At 38.3% G+C, this 25,243-nt stretch overlaps 33 non-coding genes across 33 annotated transcripts; all 33 read right to left on the bottom strand.

Annotated features, from left to right (window-relative positions):
• Nucleotides 1-347: 347 nt before the first annotated feature.
• TRNAR-ACG (transfer RNA arginine (anticodon ACG)) lies at nucleotides 348-420 on the bottom strand. Its single transcript has one exon. It is a non-coding gene; the product is annotated as a tRNA-Arg (tRNA).
• A 499-nt stretch (nucleotides 421-919) lies between these two features.
• Nucleotides 920-992, bottom strand: TRNAR-ACG (transfer RNA arginine (anticodon ACG)). Its single transcript has one exon. It is a non-coding gene; the product is annotated as a tRNA-Arg (tRNA).
• A 1,094-nt stretch (nucleotides 993-2,086) lies between these two features.
• TRNAC-ACA (transfer RNA cysteine (anticodon ACA)) lies at nucleotides 2,087-2,159 on the bottom strand. The gene has a single exon. It is a non-coding gene; the product is annotated as a tRNA-Cys (tRNA).
• A 511-nt stretch (nucleotides 2,160-2,670) lies between these two features.
• TRNAR-ACG (transfer RNA arginine (anticodon ACG)) lies at nucleotides 2,671-2,743 on the bottom strand. Its single transcript has one exon. It is a non-coding gene; the product is annotated as a tRNA-Arg (tRNA).
• Nucleotides 2,744-3,253: 510 nt separating this feature from the next.
• Nucleotides 3,254-3,326, bottom strand: TRNAC-ACA (transfer RNA cysteine (anticodon ACA)). The gene has a single exon. It is a non-coding gene; the product is annotated as a tRNA-Cys (tRNA).
• A 511-nt stretch (nucleotides 3,327-3,837) lies between these two features.
• On the bottom strand, nucleotides 3,838-3,910 carry TRNAR-ACG (transfer RNA arginine (anticodon ACG)). The gene has a single exon. It is a non-coding gene; the product is annotated as a tRNA-Arg (tRNA).
• A 499-nt stretch (nucleotides 3,911-4,409) lies between these two features.
• On the bottom strand, nucleotides 4,410-4,482 carry TRNAR-ACG (transfer RNA arginine (anticodon ACG)). The gene has a single exon. It is a non-coding gene; the product is annotated as a tRNA-Arg (tRNA).
• A 1,095-nt stretch (nucleotides 4,483-5,577) lies between these two features.
• TRNAR-ACG (transfer RNA arginine (anticodon ACG)) lies at nucleotides 5,578-5,650 on the bottom strand. Its single transcript has one exon. It is a non-coding gene; the product is annotated as a tRNA-Arg (tRNA).
• A 499-nt stretch (nucleotides 5,651-6,149) lies between these two features.
• TRNAR-ACG (transfer RNA arginine (anticodon ACG)) lies at nucleotides 6,150-6,222 on the bottom strand. The gene has a single exon. It is a non-coding gene; the product is annotated as a tRNA-Arg (tRNA).
• Nucleotides 6,223-7,317: 1,095 nt separating this feature from the next.
• On the bottom strand, nucleotides 7,318-7,390 carry TRNAC-ACA (transfer RNA cysteine (anticodon ACA)). Its single transcript has one exon. It is a non-coding gene; the product is annotated as a tRNA-Cys (tRNA).
• Nucleotides 7,391-7,901: 511 nt separating this feature from the next.
• Nucleotides 7,902-7,974, bottom strand: TRNAR-ACG (transfer RNA arginine (anticodon ACG)). The gene has a single exon. It is a non-coding gene; the product is annotated as a tRNA-Arg (tRNA).
• A 499-nt stretch (nucleotides 7,975-8,473) lies between these two features.
• On the bottom strand, nucleotides 8,474-8,546 carry TRNAR-ACG (transfer RNA arginine (anticodon ACG)). The gene has a single exon. It is a non-coding gene; the product is annotated as a tRNA-Arg (tRNA).
• Nucleotides 8,547-9,057: 511 nt separating this feature from the next.
• TRNAC-ACA (transfer RNA cysteine (anticodon ACA)) lies at nucleotides 9,058-9,130 on the bottom strand. Its single transcript has one exon. It is a non-coding gene; the product is annotated as a tRNA-Cys (tRNA).
• A 511-nt stretch (nucleotides 9,131-9,641) lies between these two features.
• On the bottom strand, nucleotides 9,642-9,714 carry TRNAR-ACG (transfer RNA arginine (anticodon ACG)). Its single transcript has one exon. It is a non-coding gene; the product is annotated as a tRNA-Arg (tRNA).
• Nucleotides 9,715-10,134: 420 nt separating this feature from the next.
• TRNAH-GUG (transfer RNA histidin (anticodon GUG)) lies at nucleotides 10,135-10,206 on the bottom strand. Its single transcript has one exon. It is a non-coding gene; the product is annotated as a tRNA-His (tRNA).
• Nucleotides 10,207-10,214: 8 nt separating this feature from the next.
• On the bottom strand, nucleotides 10,215-10,287 carry TRNAR-ACG (transfer RNA arginine (anticodon ACG)). Its single transcript has one exon. It is a non-coding gene; the product is annotated as a tRNA-Arg (tRNA).
• Nucleotides 10,288-10,798: 511 nt separating this feature from the next.
• Nucleotides 10,799-10,871, bottom strand: TRNAR-ACG (transfer RNA arginine (anticodon ACG)). Its single transcript has one exon. It is a non-coding gene; the product is annotated as a tRNA-Arg (tRNA).
• Nucleotides 10,872-11,381: 510 nt separating this feature from the next.
• TRNAC-ACA (transfer RNA cysteine (anticodon ACA)) lies at nucleotides 11,382-11,454 on the bottom strand. Its single transcript has one exon. It is a non-coding gene; the product is annotated as a tRNA-Cys (tRNA).
• A 511-nt stretch (nucleotides 11,455-11,965) lies between these two features.
• TRNAC-ACA (transfer RNA cysteine (anticodon ACA)) lies at nucleotides 11,966-12,038 on the bottom strand. Its single transcript has one exon. It is a non-coding gene; the product is annotated as a tRNA-Cys (tRNA).
• Nucleotides 12,039-12,458: 420 nt separating this feature from the next.
• On the bottom strand, nucleotides 12,459-12,530 carry TRNAH-GUG (transfer RNA histidin (anticodon GUG)). The gene has a single exon. It is a non-coding gene; the product is annotated as a tRNA-His (tRNA).
• An 8-nt stretch (nucleotides 12,531-12,538) lies between these two features.
• Nucleotides 12,539-12,611, bottom strand: TRNAR-ACG (transfer RNA arginine (anticodon ACG)). Its single transcript has one exon. It is a non-coding gene; the product is annotated as a tRNA-Arg (tRNA).
• A 511-nt stretch (nucleotides 12,612-13,122) lies between these two features.
• On the bottom strand, nucleotides 13,123-13,195 carry TRNAR-ACG (transfer RNA arginine (anticodon ACG)). Its single transcript has one exon. It is a non-coding gene; the product is annotated as a tRNA-Arg (tRNA).
• Nucleotides 13,196-13,705: 510 nt separating this feature from the next.
• On the bottom strand, nucleotides 13,706-13,778 carry TRNAC-ACA (transfer RNA cysteine (anticodon ACA)). Its single transcript has one exon. It is a non-coding gene; the product is annotated as a tRNA-Cys (tRNA).
• Nucleotides 13,779-14,289: 511 nt separating this feature from the next.
• On the bottom strand, nucleotides 14,290-14,362 carry TRNAC-ACA (transfer RNA cysteine (anticodon ACA)). Its single transcript has one exon. It is a non-coding gene; the product is annotated as a tRNA-Cys (tRNA).
• A 1,095-nt stretch (nucleotides 14,363-15,457) lies between these two features.
• TRNAC-ACA (transfer RNA cysteine (anticodon ACA)) lies at nucleotides 15,458-15,530 on the bottom strand. The gene has a single exon. It is a non-coding gene; the product is annotated as a tRNA-Cys (tRNA).
• Nucleotides 15,531-16,041: 511 nt separating this feature from the next.
• On the bottom strand, nucleotides 16,042-16,114 carry TRNAR-ACG (transfer RNA arginine (anticodon ACG)). The gene has a single exon. It is a non-coding gene; the product is annotated as a tRNA-Arg (tRNA).
• Nucleotides 16,115-16,545: 431 nt separating this feature from the next.
• Nucleotides 16,546-16,617, bottom strand: TRNAH-GUG (transfer RNA histidin (anticodon GUG)). The gene has a single exon. It is a non-coding gene; the product is annotated as a tRNA-His (tRNA).
• Nucleotides 16,618-16,625: 8 nt separating this feature from the next.
• On the bottom strand, nucleotides 16,626-16,698 carry TRNAR-ACG (transfer RNA arginine (anticodon ACG)). The gene has a single exon. It is a non-coding gene; the product is annotated as a tRNA-Arg (tRNA).
• A 1,084-nt stretch (nucleotides 16,699-17,782) lies between these two features.
• TRNAR-ACG (transfer RNA arginine (anticodon ACG)) lies at nucleotides 17,783-17,855 on the bottom strand. Its single transcript has one exon. It is a non-coding gene; the product is annotated as a tRNA-Arg (tRNA).
• A 1,671-nt stretch (nucleotides 17,856-19,526) lies between these two features.
• Nucleotides 19,527-19,599, bottom strand: TRNAC-ACA (transfer RNA cysteine (anticodon ACA)). The gene has a single exon. It is a non-coding gene; the product is annotated as a tRNA-Cys (tRNA).
• A 2,831-nt stretch (nucleotides 19,600-22,430) lies between these two features.
• TRNAC-ACA (transfer RNA cysteine (anticodon ACA)) lies at nucleotides 22,431-22,503 on the bottom strand. Its single transcript has one exon. It is a non-coding gene; the product is annotated as a tRNA-Cys (tRNA).
• Nucleotides 22,504-23,597: 1,094 nt separating this feature from the next.
• Nucleotides 23,598-23,670, bottom strand: TRNAR-ACG (transfer RNA arginine (anticodon ACG)). Its single transcript has one exon. It is a non-coding gene; the product is annotated as a tRNA-Arg (tRNA).
• A 510-nt stretch (nucleotides 23,671-24,180) lies between these two features.
• On the bottom strand, nucleotides 24,181-24,253 carry TRNAR-ACG (transfer RNA arginine (anticodon ACG)). Its single transcript has one exon. It is a non-coding gene; the product is annotated as a tRNA-Arg (tRNA).
• Between the last annotated feature and the right edge of the window lie 990 nt (nucleotides 24,254-25,243).

The following is a 25,243-nucleotide window of genomic DNA, read 5'->3' as shown; positions in this document are numbered from 1 at the left end:
AAATGATCTTTTCAGCCTGTGATGAACTTGCTCAGAGTCAATTCATTTGAGTTTCCTGTATTCAGGAATTTATGTCAGCTTTCCAGATTTCAAGAAAATGATTCACAAAGAAATGATCAAGAAATGATTCAAAGTATGGAAAGATAGCTTTACAATAAGCAGTAAAGACAAATTGTGCAAGCACATTCAAAGAATCTGCTTAGTTTCTTCAATTGTCCTTACCTTCAATATTGAAAAGAAATGGATGTGTGAGAAATAAAATGAAAATGCCGTGACCTGGATTCGAACCGGGGTTGCTGCGGCCATAACGCAGAGTACTAACCACTATACGATCACGGCAACTTAAACGAGCCAGGTAGGAGTCGAACCTACAATATTCTGATCCGTAGTCAGACGCGATATCCATTGCGCCACTGGCCCAGCTGTCTTATGTCACTTGGAGTGTTCATCATGTTTTTGAACCTGTTTCAAGCTTAGATGGTTGTTGAAGTATATACAGAATCAAAGTCTGAGAGTTGACTGTACACTTGCTGCAGGGCTTATTTCCCATAAACATCTCACAAACAATTTTTTTGTGACTGCAAAATGATCTTTTCAGCCTGTGATGAACTTGCTCAGAGTCCATTCATTTTAGTTTCCTGTATTCAGGAATTTATGTCAGCTTTCCAGATTTCAAGAAAATGATTCACAAAGAAATGATTCAAAGTATGGAAAGATAGCTTCACAATAAGCAGTAAAGACAAATTGTGCAAGCACATTCAAAGAATCTGCTTAGTTTCTTCAATTGTCCTTACCTTCTATATTGTAAAGAAATGGATGTGTGAGAAATAAAATGAAAATGCCGTGACCCGAATTCGAACCGGGGTTGCTGCGGCCACAACGCAGAGTACTAACCACTATACGATCACGGCAACTTAAACGAGCCAGGTAGGAGTCGATCCTACAATCTTCTGATCCGTAGTCAGACGCGTTATCCATTGCGCCACTGGCCCAGCTGTCTTATGCCACTTGGAGTGTTCATCATGTTTTTGAACCTGTTTCAAGCTTAGATGGTTGTTGAAGTATATACAGAATCAAATTTTAAGAGTTGACTGTACACTTGCTGCAGGGCTTATTTCCCATAAACATCTCACAAACAATTTTCTTTGTGACTGCAAAATGATCTTTTCAGCCTGTGATGAACTTGCTCAGAGTCCATTCATTTGAGTTTCCTGTATTCAGGAATTTATGTCAGCTTTCCAGATTTCAAGAAAATGATTCACAAAGAAATGATCAAGAAATGATTCAAAGTATGGAAAGATAGCTTCACAATAAGCAGTAAAGACAAATTGTGCAAGCACATTCAAAGAATCTGCTTAGTTTCTTCAATTGTCCTTACCTTCAATATTGTAAAGAAATGGATGTGTGAGAAATAAAATGAAAATGCTGTGACCCGGATTCAAAGCGGGGTTGCTGCGGCTATAACGCAGAGTACTAACCACTATACAATCACGGAAACTTAAACGAGCCAGGTAAGAGTCGAACCTACAATCTTCTGATGCGTAGTCAGACGTGTTATCCATTGCGCCACTGGCCCAGCTGTCTTATGCCACTTGGAGTGTTCATCATGTTTTTGAACTATTTCAAGCTTTGATGGTTATTGAAGTATATACAGAATCAAATTTTGAGAGTTGACTGTACACTTGCTGCAGGGCTTATTTCCCATAAACATCTCACAAACAATTTTCTTTGTGACTGCAAAATGATCTTTTCAGCCTGTGATGATCTTGCTCAGAGTCCATTTATTTGAATTTCCTGTATTCAGGAATTTATGTCAGCTTTCCAGATTTCAAGAAAATGATTCACAAAGAAATGATCAAGAAATGATTCAAAGTATGGAAAGATAGCTTTACAATAAGCAGTAAAGACAAATTGTGCAAGCACATTCAAAGAATCTGCTTAGTTTCTTCAATTGTCCTTACCTTCAATATTGTAAAGAAATGGATGTGTGAGAAATAAAATGAAAATGCCATGACCCGGATTCGAACCAGGGTTGCTGCGGCCACAACGCAGAGTACTAACCACTTTACGATCACTGCAACTTAAACGAACCAGGTAGGAGTCTAACCTACAATCTTCTGATCTGTAGTCAGACGCGTTATCCATTGTGCCACTGGCCCAGATGTCTTATGTCACTTGGAGTGTTCATCATGTTTTTGAACCTGTTTCAAGCTTTGATGGTTATTGAAGTATATACAGAATCAAATTTTGAGAGTTGACTGTACACTTGCTGCAGAGCTTATTTCCCATAAACATCTCACAAACAATTTTCTTTGTGACTGCAAAATGATCTTTTCAGCCTGTGATGAACTTGCTTAGAGTCAATTCATTTGAGTTTCCTGTATTCAGGAATTTATGTCAGCTTTCCAGATTTCAAGAAAATGATTCACAAAGAAATGATCAAGAAATGATTCAAAGTATGGAAAGATAGCTTTACAATAAGCAGTAAAGACAAATTGTGCAAGCACATTCAAAGAATCTGCTTAGTTTCTTCAATTGTCCTTACCTTCAATATTGTAAAGAAATGGATGTGTGAGAAATAAAATGAAAATGCCGTGACCCGGATTCAAACCAGGGTTGCTGCGGCCACAACGCAGAGTACTAACCACTATACAATCACGGAAACTTAAACGAGCCAGGTAAGAGTCGAACCTACAATCTTCTGATCCGTAGTCAGATGCGTTATCAATTGCGCCACTGGCCCAGCTGTCTTATGCCACTTGGAGTGTTCATCATGTTTTTGAACTATTTCAAGCTTTGATGATTATTGAAGTATATACAGAATCAAATTTTGAGAGTTGACTATATACTTGCTGCAGAGCTTATTTCCCATAAACATCTCACAAACAATTTTCTTTGTGACTGCAAAATGATCTTTTCAGCCTGTGATGAACTTGCTCAGAGTCAATTCATTTGAGTTTCCTGTATTCAGGAATTTATGTCAGCTTTCCAGATTTCAAGAAAATGATTTACAAAGAAATTATCAAGAAATGATTCAAAGTATGGAAAGATAGCTTTACAATAAGCAGTAAAGACAAATTGTGCAAGCACATTCAAAGAATCTGCTTAGTTTCTTCAATTGTCCTTACCTTCAATATTGTAAAGAAATGGATGTGTGAGAAATAAAATGAAAATGCCGTGACCCGGATTCGAACCAGGGTTGCTGCGGCCACAACGCAGAGTACTAACCACTATATGATCACGGCAACTTAAACGAACCAGGTAGGAGTCGAACCTACAATCTTCTGATCTGTAGTCAGACGCGTTATCCATCGCGCCACTGGCCCAGATGTCTGATGTCACTTGGAGTGTTCATCATGTTTTTGAACCTGTTTCAAGCTTTGATGGTTATTGAAGTATATACAGAATCAAATTTTGAGAGTTGACTGTACACTTGCTGCAGAGCTTATTTCCCATAAACATCTCACAAACAATTTTCTTTGTGACTGCAAAATGATCTTTTCAGCCTGTGATGAACTTGCTCAGAGTCCATTCATTTGAGTTTCCTGTATTCAGGAATTTATGTCAGCTTTCCAGATTTCAAGAAAATGATTCACAAAGAAATGATCAAGAAATGATTCAAAGTATGGAAAGATAGCTTCACAATAAGCAGTAAAGACAAATTGTGCAAGCACATTCAAAGAATCTACTTAGTTTCTTAAATTGTCCTTACCTTCAATATTGTAAAGAAATGGATGTGTGAGAAATAAAATGAAAATGCCGTGACCTGGATTCGAACCGGGGTTGCTGCGGCCACAACGCAGAGTACTAACCACTATACGATCACGGCAACTTAAACGAGCCAGGTAGGAGTCGAACCTACAATCTTCTGATCCGTAGTCAGACGCGTTATCCATTGCGCCACTGGCCCAGCTGCCTTATGTCTCTTCGAGTGTTCATCATGTTTGTGAACCTGTTTCAAGCTTTGATGGTTATTGAAGTATATACAGAATCAAAGTCTGAGAGTTGACTGTACACTTGCTGCAGGGCTTATTTCCCATAAACATCTCACAAACAATTTTTTTGTGACTGCAAAATGATCTTTTCAGCCTGTGATGAACTTGCTCAGAGTCCATTCATTTTAGTTTCCTGTATTCAGGAATTTATGTCAGCTTTCCAGATTTCAAGAAAATGATTCACAAAGAAATGATTCAAAGTATGGAAAGATAGCTTCACAATAAGCAGTAAAGACAAATTGTGCAAGCACATTCAAAGAATCTGCTTAGTTTCTTCAATTGTCCTTACCTTCTATATTGTAAAGAAATGGATGTGTGAGAAATAAAATGAAAATGCCGTGACCCGAAATCGAACCGGGGTTGCTGCGGCCACAACGCAGAGTACTAACCACTATACGATCACGGCAACTTAAACGAGCCAGGTAGGAGTCGATCCTACAATCTTCTGATCCGTAGTCAGACGCGTTATCCATTGCGCCACTGGCCCAGCTGTCTTATGCCACTTGGAGTGTTCATCATGTTTTTGAACCTGTTTCAAGCTTAGATGGTTGTTGAAGTATATACAGAATCAAATTTTGAGAGTTGACTGTACACTTGCTGCAGGGCTTATTTCCCATAAACATCTCACAAACAATTTTCTTTGTGACTGCAAAATGATCTTTTCAGCCTGTGATGAACTTGCTCAGAGTACATTCATTTGAGTTTCCTGTATTCAGGAATTTATGTCAGCTTTCCAGATTTCAAGAAAATGATTCACAAAGAAATGATCAAGAAATGATTCAAAGTATGGAAAGATAGCTTCACAATAAGCAGTAAAGACAAATTGTGCAAGCACATTCAAAGAATCTGCTTAGTTTCTTCAATTGTCCTTACCTTCAATATTGTAAAGAAATGGATGTGTGAGAAATAAAATGAAAATGCTGTGACCCGGATTCGAAGCGGGGTTGCTGCGGCTACAACGCAGAGTACTAACCACTATACAATCAGGGAAACTTAAACGAACCAGGTAAGAGTCGAACCTACAATCTTCTGATGCGTAGTCAGACGTGTTATCCATTGCGCCACTGGCCCAGCTGTCTTATGCCACTTGGAGTGTTCATCATGTTTTTGAACCTGTTTCAAGCTTTGATGGTTGTTGAAGTATATACAGAATCAAATTTTGAGAGTTGACTGTACACTTGCTGCAGAGCTTATTTCCCATAAACATCTCACAAACAATTTTCTTTGTGACTGCAAAATGATCTTTTCAGCCTGTGATGAACTTGCTCAGAGTCCATTCATTTGAGTTTCCTGTATTCAGGAATTTATGTCAGCTTTCCAGATTTCAAGAAAATGATTCACAAAGAAATGATCAAGAAATGATTCAAAGTATGGAAAGATAGCTTCACAATAAGCAGTAAAGACAAATTGTGCAAGCACATTCAAAGAATCTACTTAGTTTCTTAAATTGTCCTTACCTTCAATATTGTAAAGAAATGGATGTGTGAGAAATAAAATGAAAATGCCGTGACCTGGATTCGAACCGGGGTTGCTGCGGCCACAACGCAGAGTACTAACCACTATACGATCACGGCAACTTAAACGAGCCAGGTAGGAGTCGAACCTACAATCTTCTGATCCGTAGTCAGACGCGTTATCCATTGCGCCACTGGCCCAGCTGCCTTATGTCTCTTCGAGTGTTCATCATGTTTGTGAACCTGTTTCAAGCTTTGATGGTTATTGAAGTATATACAGAATCAAAGTCTGAGAGTTGACTGTACACTTGCTGCAGGGCTTATTTCCCATAAACATCTCACAAACAATTTTTTTGTGACTGCAAAATGATCTTTTCAGCCTGTGATGAACTTGCTCAGAGTCCATTCATTTTAGTTTCCTGTATTCAGGAATTTATGTCAGCTTTCCAGATTTCAAGAAAATGATTCACAAAGAAATGATTCAAAGTATGGAAAGATAGCTTCACAATAAGCAGTAAAGACAAATTGTGCAAGCACATTCAAAGAATCTGCTTAGTTTCTTCAATTGTCCTTACCTTCTATATTGTAAAGAAATGGATGTGTGAGAAATAAAATGAAAATGCCGTGACCCGAAATCGAACCGGGGTTGCTGCGGCCACAACGCAGAGTACTAACCACTATACGATCACGGCAACTTAAACGAGCCAGGTAGGAGTCGATCCTACAATCTTCTGATCCGTAGTCAGACGCGTTATCCATTGCGCCACTGGCCCAGCTGTCTTATGCCACTTGGAGTGTTCATCATGTTTTTGAACCTGTTTCAAGCTTAGATGGTTGTTGAAGTATATACAGAATCAAATTTTGAGAGTTGACTGTACACTTGCTGCAGGGCTTATTTCCCATAAACATCTCACAAACAATTTTCTTTGTGACTGCAAAATGATCTTTTCAGCCTGTGATGAACTTGCTCAGAGTACATTCATTTGAGTTTCCTGTATTCAGGAATTTATGTCAGCTTTCCAGATTTCAAGAAAATGATTCACAAAGAAATGATCAAGAAATGATTCAAAGTATGGAAAGATAGCTTCACAATAAGCAGTAAAGACAAATTGTGCAAGCACATTCAAAGAATCTGCTTAGTTTCTTCAATTGTCCTTACCTTCAATATTGTAAAGAAATGGATGTGTGAGAAATAAAATGAAAATGCTGTGACCCGGATTCGAAGCGGGGTTGCTGCGGCTACAACGCAGAGTACTAACCACTATACAATCAGGGAAACTTAAACGAACCAGGTAAGAGTCGAACCTACAATCTTCTGATGCGTAGTCAGACGTGTTATCCATTGCGCCACTGGCCCAGCTGTCTTATGCCACTTGGAGTGTTCATCATGTTTTTGAACCTGTTTCAAGCTTTGATGGTTGTTGAAGTATATACAGAATCAAATTTTGAGAGTTGACTGTACACTTGCTGCAGAGCTTATTTCCCATAAACATCTCACAAACAATTTTCTTTGTGACTGCAAAATGATCTTTTCAGCCTGTGATGAACTTGCTCAGAGTCCATTCATTTGAGTTTCCTGTATTCAGGAATTTATGTCAGCTTTCCAGATTTCAAGAAAATGATTCACAAAGAAATGATCAAGAAATGATTCAAAGTATGGAAAGATAGCTTTACAATAAGCAGTAAAGACAAATTGTGCAAGCACATTCAAAGAATCTGCTTAGTTTCTTCAATTGTCCTTACCTTCAATATTGTAAAGAAATGGATGTGTGAGAAATAAAATGAAAATGCCATGACCCGGATTCGAACCAGGGTTGCTGCGGCCACAACGCAGAGTACTAACCACTTTACGATCACTGCAACTTAAACGAACCAGGTAGGAGTCGAACCTACAATCTTCTGATCTGTAGTCAGACGCGTTATCCATTGTGCCACTGGCCCAGATGTCTTATGTCACTTGGAGTGTTCATCATGTTTTTGAAACTGTTTCAAGCTTTGATGGTTATTGAAGTATATACAGAATCAAATTTTGAGAGTTGACTGTACACTTGCTGCAGAGCTTATTTCCCATAAACATCTCACAAACAATTTTCTTTGTGACTGCAAAATGATCTTTTCAGCCTGTGATGAACTTGCTTAGAGTCAATTCATTTGAGTTTCCTGTATTCAGGAATTTATGTCAGCTTTCCAGATTTCAAGAAAATGATTCACAAAGAAATGATCAAGAAATGATTCAAAGTATGGAAAGATAGCTTTACAATAAGCAGTAAAGACAAATTGTGCAAGCACATTCAAAGAATCTGCTTAGTTTCTTCAATTGTCCTTACCTTCAATATTGTAAAGAAATGGATGTGTGAGAAATAAAATGAAAATGCCGTGACCTGGATTCGAACCGGGGTTGCTGCGGCCACAACGCAGAGTACTAACCACTATACGATCACGGCAACTTAAACGAGCCAGGTAGGAGTCGAACCTACAATCTTCTGATCCGTAGTCAGACGCGTTATCCATTGCGCCACTGGCCCAGCTGCCTTATGTCTCTTCGAGTGTTCATCATGTTTGTGAACCTGTTTCAAGCTTTGATGGTTATTGAAGTATATACAGAATCAAAGTCTGAGAGTTGACTGTACACTTGCTGCAGGGCTTATTTCCCATAAACATCTCACAAACAATTTTTTTGTGACTGCAAAATGATCTTTTCAGCCTGTGATGAACTTGCTCAGAGTCCATTCATTTTAGTTTCCTGTATTCAGGAATTTATGTCAGCTTTCCAGATTTCAAGAAAATGATTCACAAAGAAATGATTCAAAGTATGGAAAGATAGCTTCACAATAAGCAGTAAAGACAAATTGTGCAAGCACATTCAAAGAATCTGCTTAGTTTCTTCAATTGTCCTTACCTTCTATATTGTAAAGAAATGGATGTGTGAGAAATAAAATGAAAATGCCGTGACCCGAATTCGAACCGGGGTTGCTGCGGCCACAACGCAGAGTACTAACCACTATACGATCACGGCAACTTAAACGAGCCAGGTAGGAGTCGATCCTACAATCTTCTGATCCGTAGTCAGACGCGTTATCCATTGCGCCACTGGCCCAGCTGTCTTATGCCACTTGGAGTGTTCATCATGTTTTTGAACCTGTTTCAAGCTTAGATGGTTGTTGAAGTATATACAGAATCAAATTTTGAGAGTTGACTGTACACTTGCTGCAGGGCTTATTTCCCATAAACATCTCACAAACAATTTTCTTTGTGACTGCAAAATGATCTTTTCAGCCTGTGATGAACTTGCTCAGAGTCCATTCATTTGAGTTTCCTGTATTCAGGAATTTATGTCAGCTTTCCAGATTTCAAGAAAATGATTCACAAAGAAATGATCAAGAAATGATTCAAAGTATGGAAAGATAGCTTTACAATAAGCAGTAAAGACAAATTGTGCAAGCACATTCAAAGAATCTGCTTAGTTTCTTCAATTGTCCTTACCTTCAATATTGTAAAGAAATGGATGTGTGAGAAATAAAATGAAAATGCCATGACCCGGATTCGAACCAGGGTAGCTGCGGCCACAACGCAGAGTACTAACCACTATACGATCACTGCAACTTAAACGAACCAGGTAGGAGTCGAACCTACAATCTTCTGATCTGTAGTCAGACGCGTTATCCATTGTGCCACTGGCCCAGATGTCTTATGTCACTTGGAGTGTTCATCATGTTTTTGAACCTGTTTCAAGCTTTGATGGTTATTGAAGTATATACAGAATCAAATTTTGAGAGTTGACTGTACACTTGCTGCAGGGCTTATTTCCCATAAACATCTCACAAACAATTTTCTTTGTGACTGCAAAATGATCTTTTCAGCCTGTGATGAACTTGCTCAGAGTCCATTCATTTGAGTTTCCTGTATTCAGGAATTTATGTCAGCTTTCCAGATTTCAAGAAAATGATTCACAAAGAAATGATCAAGAAATGATTCAAAGTATGGAAAGATAGCTTTACAATAAGCAGTAAAGACAAATTGTGCAAGCACATTCAAAGAATCTGCTTAGTTTCTTCAATTGTCCTTACCTTCAATATTGTAAAGAAATGGATGTGTGAGAAATAAAATGAAAATGCCGTGACCTGGATTCGAACCGGGGTTGCTGAGGCCACAACGCAGAGTACTAACCACTATACGATCACGGCAATTTAAACGAGCCAGGTAGGAGTCGAACCTACAATCTTCTGATCCGTAGTCAGACGCGTTATCCATTGCGCCACTGGCCCAGGTGCCTTATGCCTCTTGGAGTGTTCATCATGTTTTTGAACCTGTTTCAAGCTTAGATGGTTGTTGAAGTATATACAGAATCAAATTTTGAGAGTTGACTGTACACTTGCTGCAGGGCTTATTTCCCATAAACATCTCACAAACAATTTTCTTTGTGACTGCAAAATGATCTTTTCAGCCTGTGATAAACTTGCTCAGAGTCCATTCATTTGAGTTTCCTGTATTCAGGAATTTATGTCAGCTTTCCAGATTTCAAGAAAATGATTCACAAAGAAATGATTCAAAGTATGGAAAGATAGCTTCACAATAAGCAGTAAAGACAAATTGTGCAAGCACATTCAAAGAATCTGCTTAGTTTCTTCAATTGTCCTTACCTTCTATATTGTAAAGAAATGGATGTGTGAGAAATAAAATGAAAATGCCGTGACCCGGATTCGAACCGGGGTTGCTGCGGCCACAACGCAGAGTACTAACCACTATACGATCACGGCAATTTAAACGAGCCAGGTAGGAGTTGATCCTACAATCTTCTGATCCGTAGTCAGAAGCGTTATCCATTGCGCCACTGGCCCAGCTGTCTTATGCCACTTGGAGTGTTCATCATGTTTTTGAACCTGTTTCAAGCTTTGATGGTTATTGAAGTATATACAGAATCAAATTTTGAGAGTAGACTGTACACTTGCTGCAGGGCTTATTTGCCATAAACATCTCACAAACAATTTTCTTTGTGACTGCAAAATGATCTTTTCAGCCTGTGATGAACTTGCTCAGAGTCCATTCATTTGAGTTTCCTGTATTCAGGAATTTATGTCAGCTTTCCAGATTTCAAGAAAATGATTCACAAAGAAATGATCAAGAAATGATTCAAAGTATGGAAAGATAGCTTCACAATAAGCAGTAAAGACAAATTGTGCAAGCACATTCAAAGAATCTGCTTAGTTTCTTCAATTGTCCTTACCTTCAGTATTGTAAAGAAATGGATGTGTGAGAAATAAAATGAAAATGCCGTGACCCGGATTCGAACCAGGGTTGCTGCGGCCACAACGCAGAGTACTAACCACTATACAATCACGGAAACTTAAACGAGCCAGGTAAGAGTCGAACCTACAATCTTCTGATCCGTAGTCAGATGCGTTATCCATTGCGCCACTGGCCCAGCTGTCTTATGCCACTTGGAGTGTTCATCATGTTTTTGAACTATTTCAAGCTTTGATGGTTATTGAAGTATATACATAATCAAATTTTGAGAGTTGACTGTACACTTGCTGCAGAGCTTATTTCCCATAATCATCTCACAAACAATTTTCTTTGTGACTGCAAAATGATCTTTTCAGCCTGTGATGAACTTGCTCAGAGTCAATTCATTTGAGTTTCCTGTATTCAGGAATTTATGTCAGCTTTCCAGATTTCAAGAAAATGATTCACAAAGAAATGATCAAGAAATGATTCAAAGTATGGAAAGATAGCTTTACAATAAGCAGTAAAGACAAATTGTGCAAGCACATTCAAAGAATCTGCTTAGTTTCTTCAATTGTCCTTACCTTCAATATTGTAAAGAAATGGATGTGTGAGAAATAAAATGAAAATGCCATGACCCGGATTCGAACCAGGGTTGCTGCGGCCACAACGCAGAGTACTAACCACTATACGATCACTGCAACTTAAACGAACCAGGTAGGAGTCGAACCTACAATCTTCTGATCTGTAGTCAGACGCGTTATCCATTGTGCCACTGGCCCAGATGTCTTATGTCACTTGGAGTGTTCATCATGTTTTTGAACCTGTTTCAAGCTTTGATGGTTATTGAAGTATATACAGAATCAAATTTTGAGAGTTGACTGTACACTTGCTGCAGGGCTTATTTCCCATAAACATCTCACAAACAATTTTCTTTGTGACTGCAAAATGATCTTTTCAGCCTGTGATGAACTTGCTCAGAGTCCATTCATTTGAGTTTCCTGTATTCAGGAATTTGTGTCAGCTTTCCAGATTTCAAGAAAATGATTCACAAAGAAATGATCAAGAAATGATTCAAAGTATGGAAAGATAGCTTTACAATAAGCAGTAAAGACAAATTGTGCAAGCACATTCAAAGAATCTGCTTAGTTTCTTCAATTGTCCTTACCTTCAATATTGTAAAGAAATGGATGTGTGAGAAATAAAATGAAAATGCCATGACCCGGATTCGAACCAGGGTTGCTGCGGCCACAACGCAGAGTACTAACCACTATACGATCACTGCAACTTAAACGAACCAGGTAGGAGTCGAACCTACAATCTTCTGATCTGTAGTCAGACGCGTTATCCATTGTGCCACTGGCCCAGATGTCTTATGTCACTTGGAGTGTTCATCATGTTTTTGAACCTGTTTCAAGCTTTGATGGTTATTGAAGTATATACAGAATCAAATTTTGAGAGTTGACTGTACACTTGCTGCAGGGCTTATTTCCCATAAACATCTCACAAACAATTTTCTTTGTGACTGCAAAATGATCTTTTCAGCCTGTGATAAACTTGCTCAGAGTCCATTCATTTGAGTTTCCTGTATTCAGGAATTTATGTCAGCTTTCCAGATTTCAAGAAAATGATTCACAAAGAAATGATTCAAAGTATGGAAAGATAGCTTCACAATAAGCAGTAAAGACAAATTGTGCAAGCACATTCAAAGAATCTGCTTAGTTTCTTCAATTGTCCTTACCTTCTATATTGTAAAGAAATGGATGTGTGAGAAATAAAATGAAAATGCCGTGACCCGGATTCGAACCGGGGTTGCTGCGGCCACAACGCAGAGTACTAACCACTATACGATCACGGCAATTTAAACGAGCCAGGTAGGAGTCGATCCTACAATCTTCTGATCCGTAGTCAGAAGCGTTATCCATTGCGCCACTGGCCCAGCTGTCTTATGCCACTTGGAGTGTTCATCATGTTTTTGAACCTGTTTCAAGCTTAGATGGTTGTTGAAGTATATACAGAATCAAATTTTGAGAGTTGACTGTACACTTGCTGCAGGGCTTATTTCCCATAAACATCTCACAAACAATTTTCTTTGTGACTGCAAAATGATCTTTTCAGCCTGTGATGAACTTGCTCAGAGTCCATTCATTTGAGTTTCCTGTATTCAGGAATTTATGTCAGCTTTCCAGATTTCAAGAAAATGATTCACAAAGAAATGATCAAGAAATGATTCAAAGTATGGAAAGATAGCTTCACAATAAGCAGTAAAGACAAATTGTGCAAGCACATTCAAAGAATCTGCTTAGTTTCTTCAATTGTCCTTACCTTCAATATTGTAAAGAAATGGATGTGTGAGAAATAAAATGAAAATGCTGTGAGCCGGATTCGAACCGGGGTTGCTGCGGCTACAACGCAGAGTACTAACCACTATACGATCACGGAAACTTAAACGAGCCAGGTAAGAGTCGAACCTACAATCTTCTGATCCGTAGTCAGATGCGTTATCCATTGCGCCACTGGCCCAGCTGTCTTATGCCACTTGGAGTGTTCATCATGTTTTTGAACTATTTCAAGCTTTGATGGTTATTGAAGTATATACATAATCAAATTTTGAGAGTTGACTGTACACTTGCTGCAGAGCTTATTTCCCATAATCATCTCACAAACAATTTTCTTTGTGACTGCAAAATGATCTTTTCAGCCTGTGATGAACTTGCTCAGAGTCAATTCATTTGAGTTTCCTGTATTCAGGAATTTATGTCAGCTTTCCAGATTTCAAGAAAATGATTCACAAAGAAATGATCAAGAAATGATTCAAAGTATGGAAAGATAGCTTTACAATAAGCAGTAAAGACAAATTGTGCAAGCACATTCAAAGAATCTGCTTAGTTTCTTCAATTGTCCTTACCTTCAATATTGTAAAGAAATGGATGTGTGAGAAATAAAATGAAAATGCCATGACCCGGATTCGAACCAGGGTTGCTGCAGCCACAACGCAGAGTACTAACCACTATACGATCACTGCAACTTAAACGAACCAGGTAGGAGTCGAACCTACAATCTTCTGATCTGTAGTCAGACGCGTTATCCATTGTGCCACTGGCCCAGATGTCTTTTGTCACTTGGAGTGTTCATCATGTTTTTGAACCTGTTTCAAGCTTTGATGGTTATTGAAGTATATACAGAATCAAATTTTGAGAGTTGACTGTACACTTGCTGCAGGGCTTATTTCCCATAAACATCTCACAAACAATTTTCTTTGTGACTGCAAAATGATCTTTTCAGCCTGTGATGAACTTGCTCAGAGTCCATTCATTTGAGTTTCCTGTATTCAGGAATTTATGTCAGCTTTCCAGATTTCAAGAAAATGATTCACAAAGAAATGATCAAGAAATGATTCAAAGTATGGAAAGATAGCTTTACAATAAGCAGTAAAGACAAATTGTGCAAGCACATTCAAAGAATCTGCTTAGTTTCTTCAATTGTCCTTACCTTCAATATTGTAAAGAAATGGATGTGTGAGAAATAAAATGAAAATGCCATGACCCGGATTCGAACCAGGGTTGCTGCGGCCACAACGCAGAGTACTAACCACTATACGATCACTGCAACTTAAACGAACCAGGTAGGAGTCGAACCTACAATCTTCTGATCTGTAGTCAGACGCGTTATCCATTGTGCCACTGGCCCAGATGTCTTATGTCACTTGGAGTGTTCATCATGTTTTTGAACCTGTTTCAAGCTTTGATGGTTATTGAAGTATATACAGAATCAAATTTTGAGAGTTGACTGTACACTTGCTGCAGGGCTTATTTCCCATAAACATCTCACAAACAATTTTCTTTGTGACAGCAAAATGATCTTTTCAGCCTGTGATGAACTTGCTCAGAGTCCATTCATTTGAGTTTCCTGTATTCAGGAATTTATGTCAGCTTTCCAGATTTCAAGAAAATGATTCACAAAGAAATGATCAAGAAATGATTCAAAGTATGGAAAGATAGCTTCACAATAAGCAGTAAAGACAAATTGTGCAAGCACATTCAAAGAATCTGCTTAGTTTCTTCAATTGTCCTTACCTTCTATATTGTAAAGAAATGGATGTGTGAGAAATAAAATGAAAATGCCATGACCCGGATTCAAACCGGGGTTGCTGCGGCCACAACGCAGAGTACTAACCACTATACGATCACGGCAACTTAAACGAGCCAGGTAGGAGTCGATCCTACAATCTTCTGATCCGTAGTCAGAAGCGTTATCCATTGCACCACTGGCCCAGCTGTCTTATGCCACTTGGAGTGTTCATCATGTTTTTGAACCTGTTTCAAGCTTAGATGGTTGTTGAAGTATATACAGAATCATATTTTGAGAGTTGACTGTACACTTGCTGCAGGGCTTATTTCCCATAAACATCTCACAAACAATTTTCTTTGTGACTGCAAAATTATCTTTTCAGCCTGTGATGAACTTGCTCAGAGTCCATTCATTTGAGTTTCCTGTATTCAGGAATTTATGTCAGCTTTCCAGATTTCAAGAAAATGATTCACAAAGAAATGACCAAGAAATGATTCAAAGTATGGAAAGATAGCTTTACGATAAGCAGTAAAGACAAATTGTGCAAGCACATTCAAAGAATCTGCTTAGTTTCTTCAATTGTCCTTACCTTCAATATTGTAAAGAAATGGATGTGTGAGAAATAAAATGAAAATGCCATGACCCGGCTTCGAACCAGAGTTGCTGCGGCCACAACGCAGAGTACTAACCACTATACGATCACTGCAACTTAAACGAACCAGGTAGGAGTCGAACCTACAATCTTCTGATCTGTAGTCAGACGCGTTATCCATTGTGCCACTGGCCCAGATGTCTTATGTCACTTGGAGTGTTCATCATGTTTTTGAACCTGTTTCAAGCTTTGATGGTTATTGAAGTATATACAGAATCAAATTTTGAGAGTTGACTGTACACTTGCTGCAGGGCTTATTTCCCATAAACATCTCACAAACAATTTTCTTTGTGACTGCAAAATGATCTTTTCAGCCTGTGATGAACTTGCTCAGAGTCCATTCATTTGAGTTTCCTGTATTCAGGAATTTATGTCAGCTTTCCAGATTTCAAGAAAATGATTCACAAAGAAATGATCAAGAAATGATTCAAAGTATGGAAAGATAGCTTCACAATAAGCAGTAAAGACAAATTGTGCAAGCACATTCAAAGAATCTACTTAGTTTCTTCAATTGTCCTTACCTTCAATATTGTAAAGAAATGGATGTGCGAGAAATAAAATGAAAATGCCGTGACCCGGATTCGAACCGGGGTTGCTGCAACCACAACGCAGAGTACTAATCACTATACGATCACGGCAACTTAAACGAGCCAGGTAGGAGTCGAACCTTCAATCTTCTGATCCGTAGTCAGATGCGTTATCCATTGCGCCACTGGCCCAGCTATCTTATGCCACTTGGAGTGTTCATCATGTTTTTGAACCTGTTTCAAGCTTTGATGGTTATTGAAGTATATACAGAATCAAATTTTGAGAGTTGACTGTACACTTGCTGCAGGGCTTATTTCCCATAAACATATCACAAACAATTTTCTTTGTGACTGCAAAATGATCTTTTCAGCCTGTGATGAACTTGCTCAGAGTCCATTCATTTGAGTTTCCTGTATTCAGGAATTTATGTCAGCTTTCCAGATTTCAAGAAAATGATTCACAAAGAAATGATCAAGAAATGATTCAAAGTATGGAAAGATAGCTTCACAATAAGCAGTAAAGACAAATTGTGCAAGCACATTCAAAGAATCTGCTTAGTTTCTTCAATTGTCCTTACCTTCAATATTGTAAAGAAATGGATGTGTGAGAAATAAAATGAAAATGCCGTGACCTGGATTCGAACCAGGGTTGCTGCGGCCACAACGCAGAGTACTAACCACTATACGATCACGGCAACTTAAACGAACCAGGTAGGAGTCGAACCTACAATCTTCTGATCCGTAGTCAGACGCGTTATCCATTGCGCCAATGGCCCAGATGTCTTATGTCACTTGGAGTGTTCATCATGTTTTTGAACCTGTTTCAAGCTTTGATGGTTATTGAAGTATATACAGAATCAAATTTTGACAGTTGACTGTACACTTGCTGCAGGGCTTATTTCCCTTAAACATCTCACAAACAATTTTTTTTGTGACTGCAAAATGATCTTTTCAGCCTGTGATAAACTTGCTCAGAGTCCATTCATTTGAGTTTCCTGTATTCAGGAATTTATGTCAGCTTTCCAGATTTCAAGAAAATGATTCACAAAGAAATGATTCAAAGTATGGAAAGATAGCTTCACAATAAGCAGTAAAGACAAATTGTGCAAGCACATTCAAAGAATCTGCTTAGTTTCTTCAATTGTCCTTACCTTCTATATTGTAAAGAAATGGATGTGTGAGAAATAAAATGAAAATGCCGTGACCCGGATACGAACCGGGGTTGCTGCGGCCACAACGCAGAGTACTAACCACTATACGATCACGGCAACTTAAACGAGCCAGGTAGGAGTCGATCCTACAATCTTCTGATCCGTAGTCAGAAGCGTTATCCATTGCACCACTGGCCCAGCTGTCTTATGCCACTTGGAGTGTTCATCATGTTTTTGAACCTGTTTCAAGCTTAGATGGTTGTTGAAGTATATACAGAATCAAATTTTGAGAGTTGACTGTACACTTGCTGCAGGGCTTATTTCCCATAAACATCTCACACACAATTTTCTTTGTGACTGCAAAATTATCTTTTCAGCCTGTGATGAACTTGCTCAGAGTCCATTCATTTGAGTTTCCTGTATTCAGGAATTTATGTCAGCTTTCCAGATTTCAAGAAAATGATTCACAAAGAAATGATCAAGAAATGATTCAAAGTATGGAAAGATAGCTTCACAATAAGCAGTAAAGACAAATTGTGCAAGCACATTCAAAGAATCTGCTTAGTTTCTTCAATTGTCCTTACCTTCAATATTGTAAAGAAATGGATGTGTGAGAAATAAAATGAAAATGCCGTGACCCGGATTCAAACCAGGGTTGCTGCGGCCACAATGCAGAGTACTAACCACTATACGATCACGGCAACTTAAACGAACCAGGTAGGAGTCGAACCTACAATCTTCTGATCCGTAGTCAGATGCGTTATCCATTGCGCCACTGGCCCAGATGTCTTATGTCACTTGGAGTGTTCATCATGTTTTTGAACCTGTTTCAAGCTTTGATGGTTATTGAAGTATATACAGAATCAAATTTTGACAGTTGACTGTACACTTGCTGCAGGGCTTATTTCCCATAAACATCTCACAAACAATTTTCTTTGTGACTGCAAAATTATCTTTTCAGCCTGTGATGAACTTGCTCAGAGTCCATTCATTTGAGTTTCCTGTATTCAGGAATTTATGTCAGCTTTCCAGATTTCAAGAACATGATTCACAAAGAAATGATCAAGAAATGATTCAAAGTATGGAAAGATAGCTTTACAATAAGCAGTAAAGACAAATTGTGCAAGCACATTCAAAGAATCTGCTTAGTTTCTTCAATTGTCCTTACCTTCAATATTGTAAAGAAATGGATGTGTGAGAAATAAAATGAACATGCTGTGACCCGGATTCGAACCTGGGTTGCTGCGGCCACAACGCAAAGAACTAACCACTATACAATCACGGAAACTTAAACGAGCCAGGTAAGAGTCGAACCTACAATCTTCTGATCCGTTGTCAGACACGTTATCCATTGCGCCACTGGCCCAGCTGTCTTATGCCACTTGGAGTGTTCATCATGTTTTTGAACTATTTCAAGCTTTGATGGTTATTGAAGTATATACAGAATCAAATTTTGACAGTTGACTGTACACTTGCTGCAGGGCTTATTTCCCATAAACATCTCACAAACAATTTTCTTTGTGACTGCAAAATTATCTTTTCAGCCTGTGATGAACTTGCTCAGAGTCAATTCATTTGAGTTTCCTGTATTCAGGAATTTATGTCAGCTTTCCAGATTTCAAGAAAATGATTCACAAAGAAATGATCAAGAAATGATTCAAAGTACGGAAAGATTGCTTCACAATAAGCAGTAAAGACAAATTGTGCAAGCACATTCAAAGAATCTGCTTAGTTTCTTCAATTGTCCTTACCTTCAATATTGTAAAGAAATGGATGTGTGAGAAATAAAATGAAAATGCCGTGACCTGAACCAGGGTTGCTGCAGCCACAACAGAGAGTACTAACCACAATACAATCACGGAAACTTAAAGGAGCCAGGTAAGAGTCGAATCTACAATCTTCTGATCCGTAGTCAGACGCGTTATCCATTGCGCCACTGGCCCAGCTGTCTTATGCCACTTGGAGTGTTCATCATGTTTTTGAACTATTTCAAGCTTTGATGGTTATTGAAGTATATACAGAATCAAATTTTGAGAGTTGACTGTACACTTGCTGCAGAGCTTATTTCCCATAAACATCTCACAAACAATTTTCTTTGTGACTGCAAAATGATCTTTTCAGCCTGTGATGAACTTGCTCAGAGTCAATTCATTTGAGTTTCCTGTATTCAGGAATTTATGTCAGCTTTCCAGATTTCAAGAAAATGATTCACAAAGAAATGATCAAGAAATGATTCAAAGTATGGAAAGATAGCTTTACAATATGCAGTAAAGACAAATTGTGCAAGCACATTCAAATAATCTGCTTAGTTTCTTCAATTGTCCTTACCTTCAATATTGTAAAGAAATGGATGTGTGAGAAATAAAATGAAAATGCCATGAACCGGATTCGAACCAGGGTTGCTGCGGCCACAACGCAGAGTACTAACCACTATACGATCACGGCAACTTAAACGAACCAGGTAGGAGTCGAACCTACAATCTTCTGATCTGTAGTCAGATGCGTTATCCATTGCGCCACTGGCCCAGATGTCTTATGTCACTTGGAGTGTTCATCATGTTTTTGAACCTGTTTCAAGCTTTGATGGTTATTGAAGTATATACAGAATCAAATTTTGAGAGTTGACTGTACACTTGCTGCAGGGCTTATTTCCCATAAACATCTCACAAACAATTTTCTTTGTGACTGCAAAATGATCTTTTCAGCCTGTGATGAACTTACTCAGAGTACATTCATTTGAGTTTCCTGTATTCAGGAATTTATGTCAGCTTTCCAGATTACAAGAAAATGATTCACAAAGAAATGATCAAGAAATGATTCAAAGTATGGAAAGATAGCTTCACAATAAGCAGTAAAGACAAATTGTGCAAGCACATTCAAAGAATCTGCTTAGTTTCTTCAATTGTCCTTACCTTCAATATTGTAAAGAAATGGATGTGTGAGAAATAAAATGAAAATGCTGTGACCCGGATTCGAATCTGGGTTGCTGCGGCCACAACGCAAAGTACTAACCACTATACAATCACGGAAACTTAAACGAGCCAGGTAAGAGTCGAACCTACAATCTTCTGATCCGTTGTCAGACACGTTATCCATTGCGCCACTAGCCCAGCTGTCTTATGCCACTTGGAGTGTTCATCATGTTTTTGAACTATTTCAAGCTTTGATGGTTATTGAAGTATATACAGAATCAAATTTTGAGAGTTGACTGTACACTTGCTGCAGGGCTTATTTCCCATAAACATCTCACAAACAATTTTCTTTGTGACTGCAAAATGATCTTTTCAGCCTGTGATGAACTTGCTCAGAGTCAATTCATTTGAGTTTCCTGTATTCAGGAATTTATGTCAGCTTTCCAGATTTCAAGAAAATGATTCACAAAGAAATGATCAAGAAATGATTCAAAGTACGGAAAGATTGCTTCACAATAAGCAGTAAAGACAAATTGTGCAAGCACATTCAAAGAATCTGCTTAGTTTCTTCAATTGTCCTTACCTTCAATATTGTAAAGAAATGGATGTGTGAGAAATAAAATGAAAATGCCGTGACCTGAACCAGGGTTGCTGCAGCCACAACAGAGAGTACTAACCACAATACAATCACGGAAACTTAAAGGAGCCAGGTAAGAGTCGAATCTACAATCTTCTGATCCGTAGTCAGACGCGTTATCCATTGCGCCACTGGCCCAGCTGTCTTATGCCACTTGGAGTGTTCATCATGTTTTTGAACTATTTCAAGCTTTGATGGTTATTGAAGTATATACAGAATCAAATTTTGAGAGTTGACTGTACACTTGCTGCAGGGCTTATTTCCCATAAACATCTCACAAACAATTTTCTTTGTGACTGCAAAATGATCTTTTCAGCCTGTGATGAACTTGCTCAGAGTACATTCATTTGAGTTTCCTGTATTCAGGAATTTATGTCAGCTTTCCAGATTTCAAGAAAATGATTCACAAAGAAATGATCAAGAAATGATTCAAAGTATGGAAAGATAGCTTCACAATAAGCAGTAAAGACAAATTGTGCAAGCACATTCAAAGAATCTGCTTAGTTTCTTCAATTGTCCTTACCTTCAATATTGTAAAGAAATGGATGTGTGAGAAATAAAATGAAAATGCTGTGACCCGGATTCGAATCTGGGTTGCTGCGGCCACAACGCAAAGTACTAACCACTATACAATCACGGAAACTTAAACGAGCCAGGTAAGAGTCGAACCTACAATCTTCTGATCCGTTGTCAGACACGTTATCCATTGCGCCACTGGCCCAGCTGTCTTATGCCACTTGGAGTGTTCATCATGTTTTTGAACTATTTCAAGCTTTGATGGTTATTGAAGTATATACAGAATCAAATTTTGAGAGTTGACTGTACACTTGCTGCAGGGCTTATTTCCCATAAACATCTCACAAACAATTTTCTTTGTGACTGCAAAATTATCTTTTCAGCCTGTGATGAACTTGCTCAGAGTCAATTCATTTGAGTTTCCTGTATTCAGGAATTTATGTCAGCTTTCCAGATTTCAAGAAAATGATTCACAAAGAAATGATCAAGAAATGATTCAAAGTACGGAAAGATTGCTTCACAATAAGCAGTAAAGACAAATTGTGCAAGCACATTCAAAGAATCTGCTTAGTTTCTTCAATTGTCCTTACCTTCAATATTGTAAAGAAATGGATGTGTGAGAAATAAAATGAAAATGCCGTGACCTGAACCAGGGTTGCTGCAGCCACAACAGAGAGTACTAACCACAATACAATCACGGAAACTTAAAGGAGCCAGGTAAGAGTCGAATCTACAATCTTCTGATCCGTAGTCAGACGCGTTATCCATTGCGCCACTGGCCCAGCTGTCTTATGCCACTTGGAGTGTTCATCATGTTTTTGAACTATTTCAAGCTTTGATGGTTATTGAAGTATATACAGAATCAAATTTTGAGAGTTGACTGTACACTTGCTGCAGAGCTTATTTCCCATAAACATCTCACAAACAATTTTCTTTGTGACTGCAAAATGATCTTTTCAGCCTGTGATGAACTTGCTCAGAGTCAATTCATTTGAGTTTCCTGTATTCAGGAATTTATGTCAGCTTTCCAGATTTCAAGAAAATGATTCACAAAGAAATGATCAAGAAATGATTCAAAGTATGGAAAGATAGCTTTACAATATGCAGTAAAGACAAATTGTGCAAGCACATTCAAATAATCTGCTTAGTTTCTTCAATTGTCCTTACCTTCAATATTGTAAAGAAATGGATGTGTGAGAAATAAAATGAAAATGCCATGAACCGGATTCGAACCAGGGTTGCTGCGGCCACAACGCAGAGTACTAACCACTATACGATCACGGCAACTTAAACGAACCAGGTAGGAGTCGAACCTACAATCTTCTGATCTGTAGTCAGATGCGTTATCCATTGCGCCACTGGCCCAGATGTCTTATGTCACTTGGAGTGTTCATCATGTTTTTGAACCTGTTTCAAGCTTTGATGGTTATTGAAGTATATACAGAATCAAATTTTGAGAGTTGACTGTACACTTGCTGCAGGGCTTATTTCCCATAAACATCTCACAAACAATTTTCTTTGTGACTGCAAAATGATCTTTTCAGCCTGTGATGAACTTGCTCAGAGTACATTCATTTGAGTTTCCTGTATTCAGGAATTTATGTCAGCTTTCCAGATTTCAAGAAAATGATTCACAAAGAAATGATCAAGAAATGATTCAAAGTATGGAAAGATAGCTTCACAATAAGCAGTAAAGACAAATTGTGCAAGCACATTCAAAGAATCTGCTTAGTTTCTTCAATTGTCCTTACCTTCAATATTGTAAAGAAATGGATGTGTGAGAAATAAAATGAAAATGCTGTGATCCGGATTCGAACTTGGGTTGCTGCGGCCACAACGCAAAGTACTAACCACTATACAATCACGGAAACTTAAACGAGCCAGGTAAGAGTCGAACCTACAATCTTCTGATCCGTTGTCAGACACGTTATCCATTGCGCCACTGGCCCAGCTGTCTTATGCCACTTGGAGTGTTCATCATGTTTTTGAACTATTTCAAGCTTTGATGGTTATTGAAGTATATACAGAATCAAATTTTGAGAGTTGACTGTACACTTGCTGCAGGGCTTATTTCCCATAAACATCTCACAAACAATTTTCTTTGTGACTGCAAAATGATCTTTTCAGCCTGTGATGAACTTGCTCAGAGTACATTCATTTGAGTTTCCTGTATTCAGGAATTTATGTCAGCTTTCCAGATTTCAAGAAAATGATTCACAAAGAAATGATCAAGAAATGATTCAAAGTATGGAAAGATAGCTTCACAATAAGCAGTAAAGACAAATTGTGCAAGCACATTCAAAGAATCTGCTTAGTTTCTTCAATTGTCCTTACCTTCAATATTGTAAAGAAATGGATGTGTGAGAAATAAAATGAAAATGCTGTGACCCGGATTCGAATCTGGGTTGCTGCGGCCACAACGCAAAGTACTAACCACTATACAATCACGGAAACTTAAACGAGCCAGGTAAGAGTCGAACCTACAATCTTCTGATCCGTAGTCAGACGCGTTATCCATTGCGCCACTGGCCCAGCTGTCTTATGCCACTTGGAGTGTTCATCATGTTTTTGAACTATTTCAAGCTTTGATGGTTATTGAAGTATATACAGAATCAAATTTTGAGAGTTGACTGTACACTTGCTGCAGAGCTTATTTCCCATAAACATCTCACAAACAATTTTCTTTGTGACTGCAAAATTATCTTTTCAGCCTGTGATGAACTTGCTCAGAGTCAATTCATTTGAGTTTCCTGTATTCAGGAATTTATGTCAGCTTTCCAGATTTCAAGAAAATGATTCACAAAGAAATGATCAAGAAATGATTCAAAGTATGGAAAGATAGCTTTACAATAAGCAGTAAAGACAAATTGTGCAAGCACATTCAAATAATCTGCTTAGTTTCTTCAATTGTCCTTACCTTCAATATTGTAAAGAAATGGATGTGTGAGAAATAAAATGAAAATGCCATGACCCAGATTCGAACCAGGGTTGCTGTGGCCACAACGCAGAGTACTAACCACTATACGATCACGGCAACTTAAACGAGCCAGGTAGGAGTCGAACCTACAATCTACTGATCCGTAGTCAGACGCGTTATCCATTGCGCCACTGGCCCAGATGTCTTATGCCTCTTGGCGTGTTCATCATGTTTGTGAACCTGTTTCAAGCTTTGATGGTAATTGAAGTATATACAGAATCAAAGTCTGAGAGTTGACTGTACACTTGCTGCAGGGCTTATTTCCCTTAAACATCTCACAAACAATTTTTTTTGTGACTGCAAAATGATCTTTTCAGCCTGTGATGAACTTGCTCAGAGTCCATTCATTTTAGTTTCCTGTATTCAGGAATTTATGTCAGCTTTCCAGATTTCAAGAAAATGATTCACAAAGAAATGATTCAAAGTATGAAAAGATAGCTTCACAATAAGCAGTAAAGACAAATTGTGCAAGCACATTCAAAGAATCTGCTTAGTTTCTTCAATTGTCCTTACCTTCTATATTGTAAAGAAATGGATGTGTGAGAAATAAAATGAAAATGCTGTGACCCGGATTCGAACCAGGGTTGCTGCGGCTACAACGCAGAGTACTAACCACTATACAATCACGGAAACTTAGACGAGCCAGGTAAGCGTTGAACCTACAATCTTCTGATCCGTAGTCAGACGCGTCATCCATTGCGCCACTGGCCCAGATGTCTTATGTCAGTTGGAGTGTTCATCATGTTTTTGAACCTGTTTCAAGCTTTGATGGTTATTGAAGTATATACAGAATCAAATTTTGAGAGTTGACTGTACACTTGCTGCAGGGCTTATTTCCCATAAACATCTCACAAACAATTTTCTTTGTGACTGCAAAATGATCTTTTCAGCCTGTGATGAACTTGCTCAGAGTCCATTCATTTGAGTTTCCTGTATTCAGGAATTTATGTCAGCTTTCCAGATTTCAAGAAAATGATTCACAAAGAAATGATCAAGAAATGATTCAAAGTATGGAAAGATAGCTTCACAATAAGCAGTATAGACAAATTGTGCAAGCACATTCAAAGAATCTGCTTAGTTTCTTCAATTGTCCTTACCTTCAGTATTGTAAAGAAATGGATGTGTGAG

The sequence above is a fragment of the Pseudophryne corroboree genome, chromosome 6, assembly GCF_028390025.1.
Source record: "Pseudophryne corroboree isolate aPseCor3 chromosome 6, aPseCor3.hap2, whole genome shotgun sequence".
Taxonomy (NCBI): Eukaryota; Metazoa; Chordata; class Amphibia; order Anura; family Myobatrachidae; genus Pseudophryne; species Pseudophryne corroboree.
This window is presented reverse-complemented; position numbering and strand designations above follow the sequence as displayed.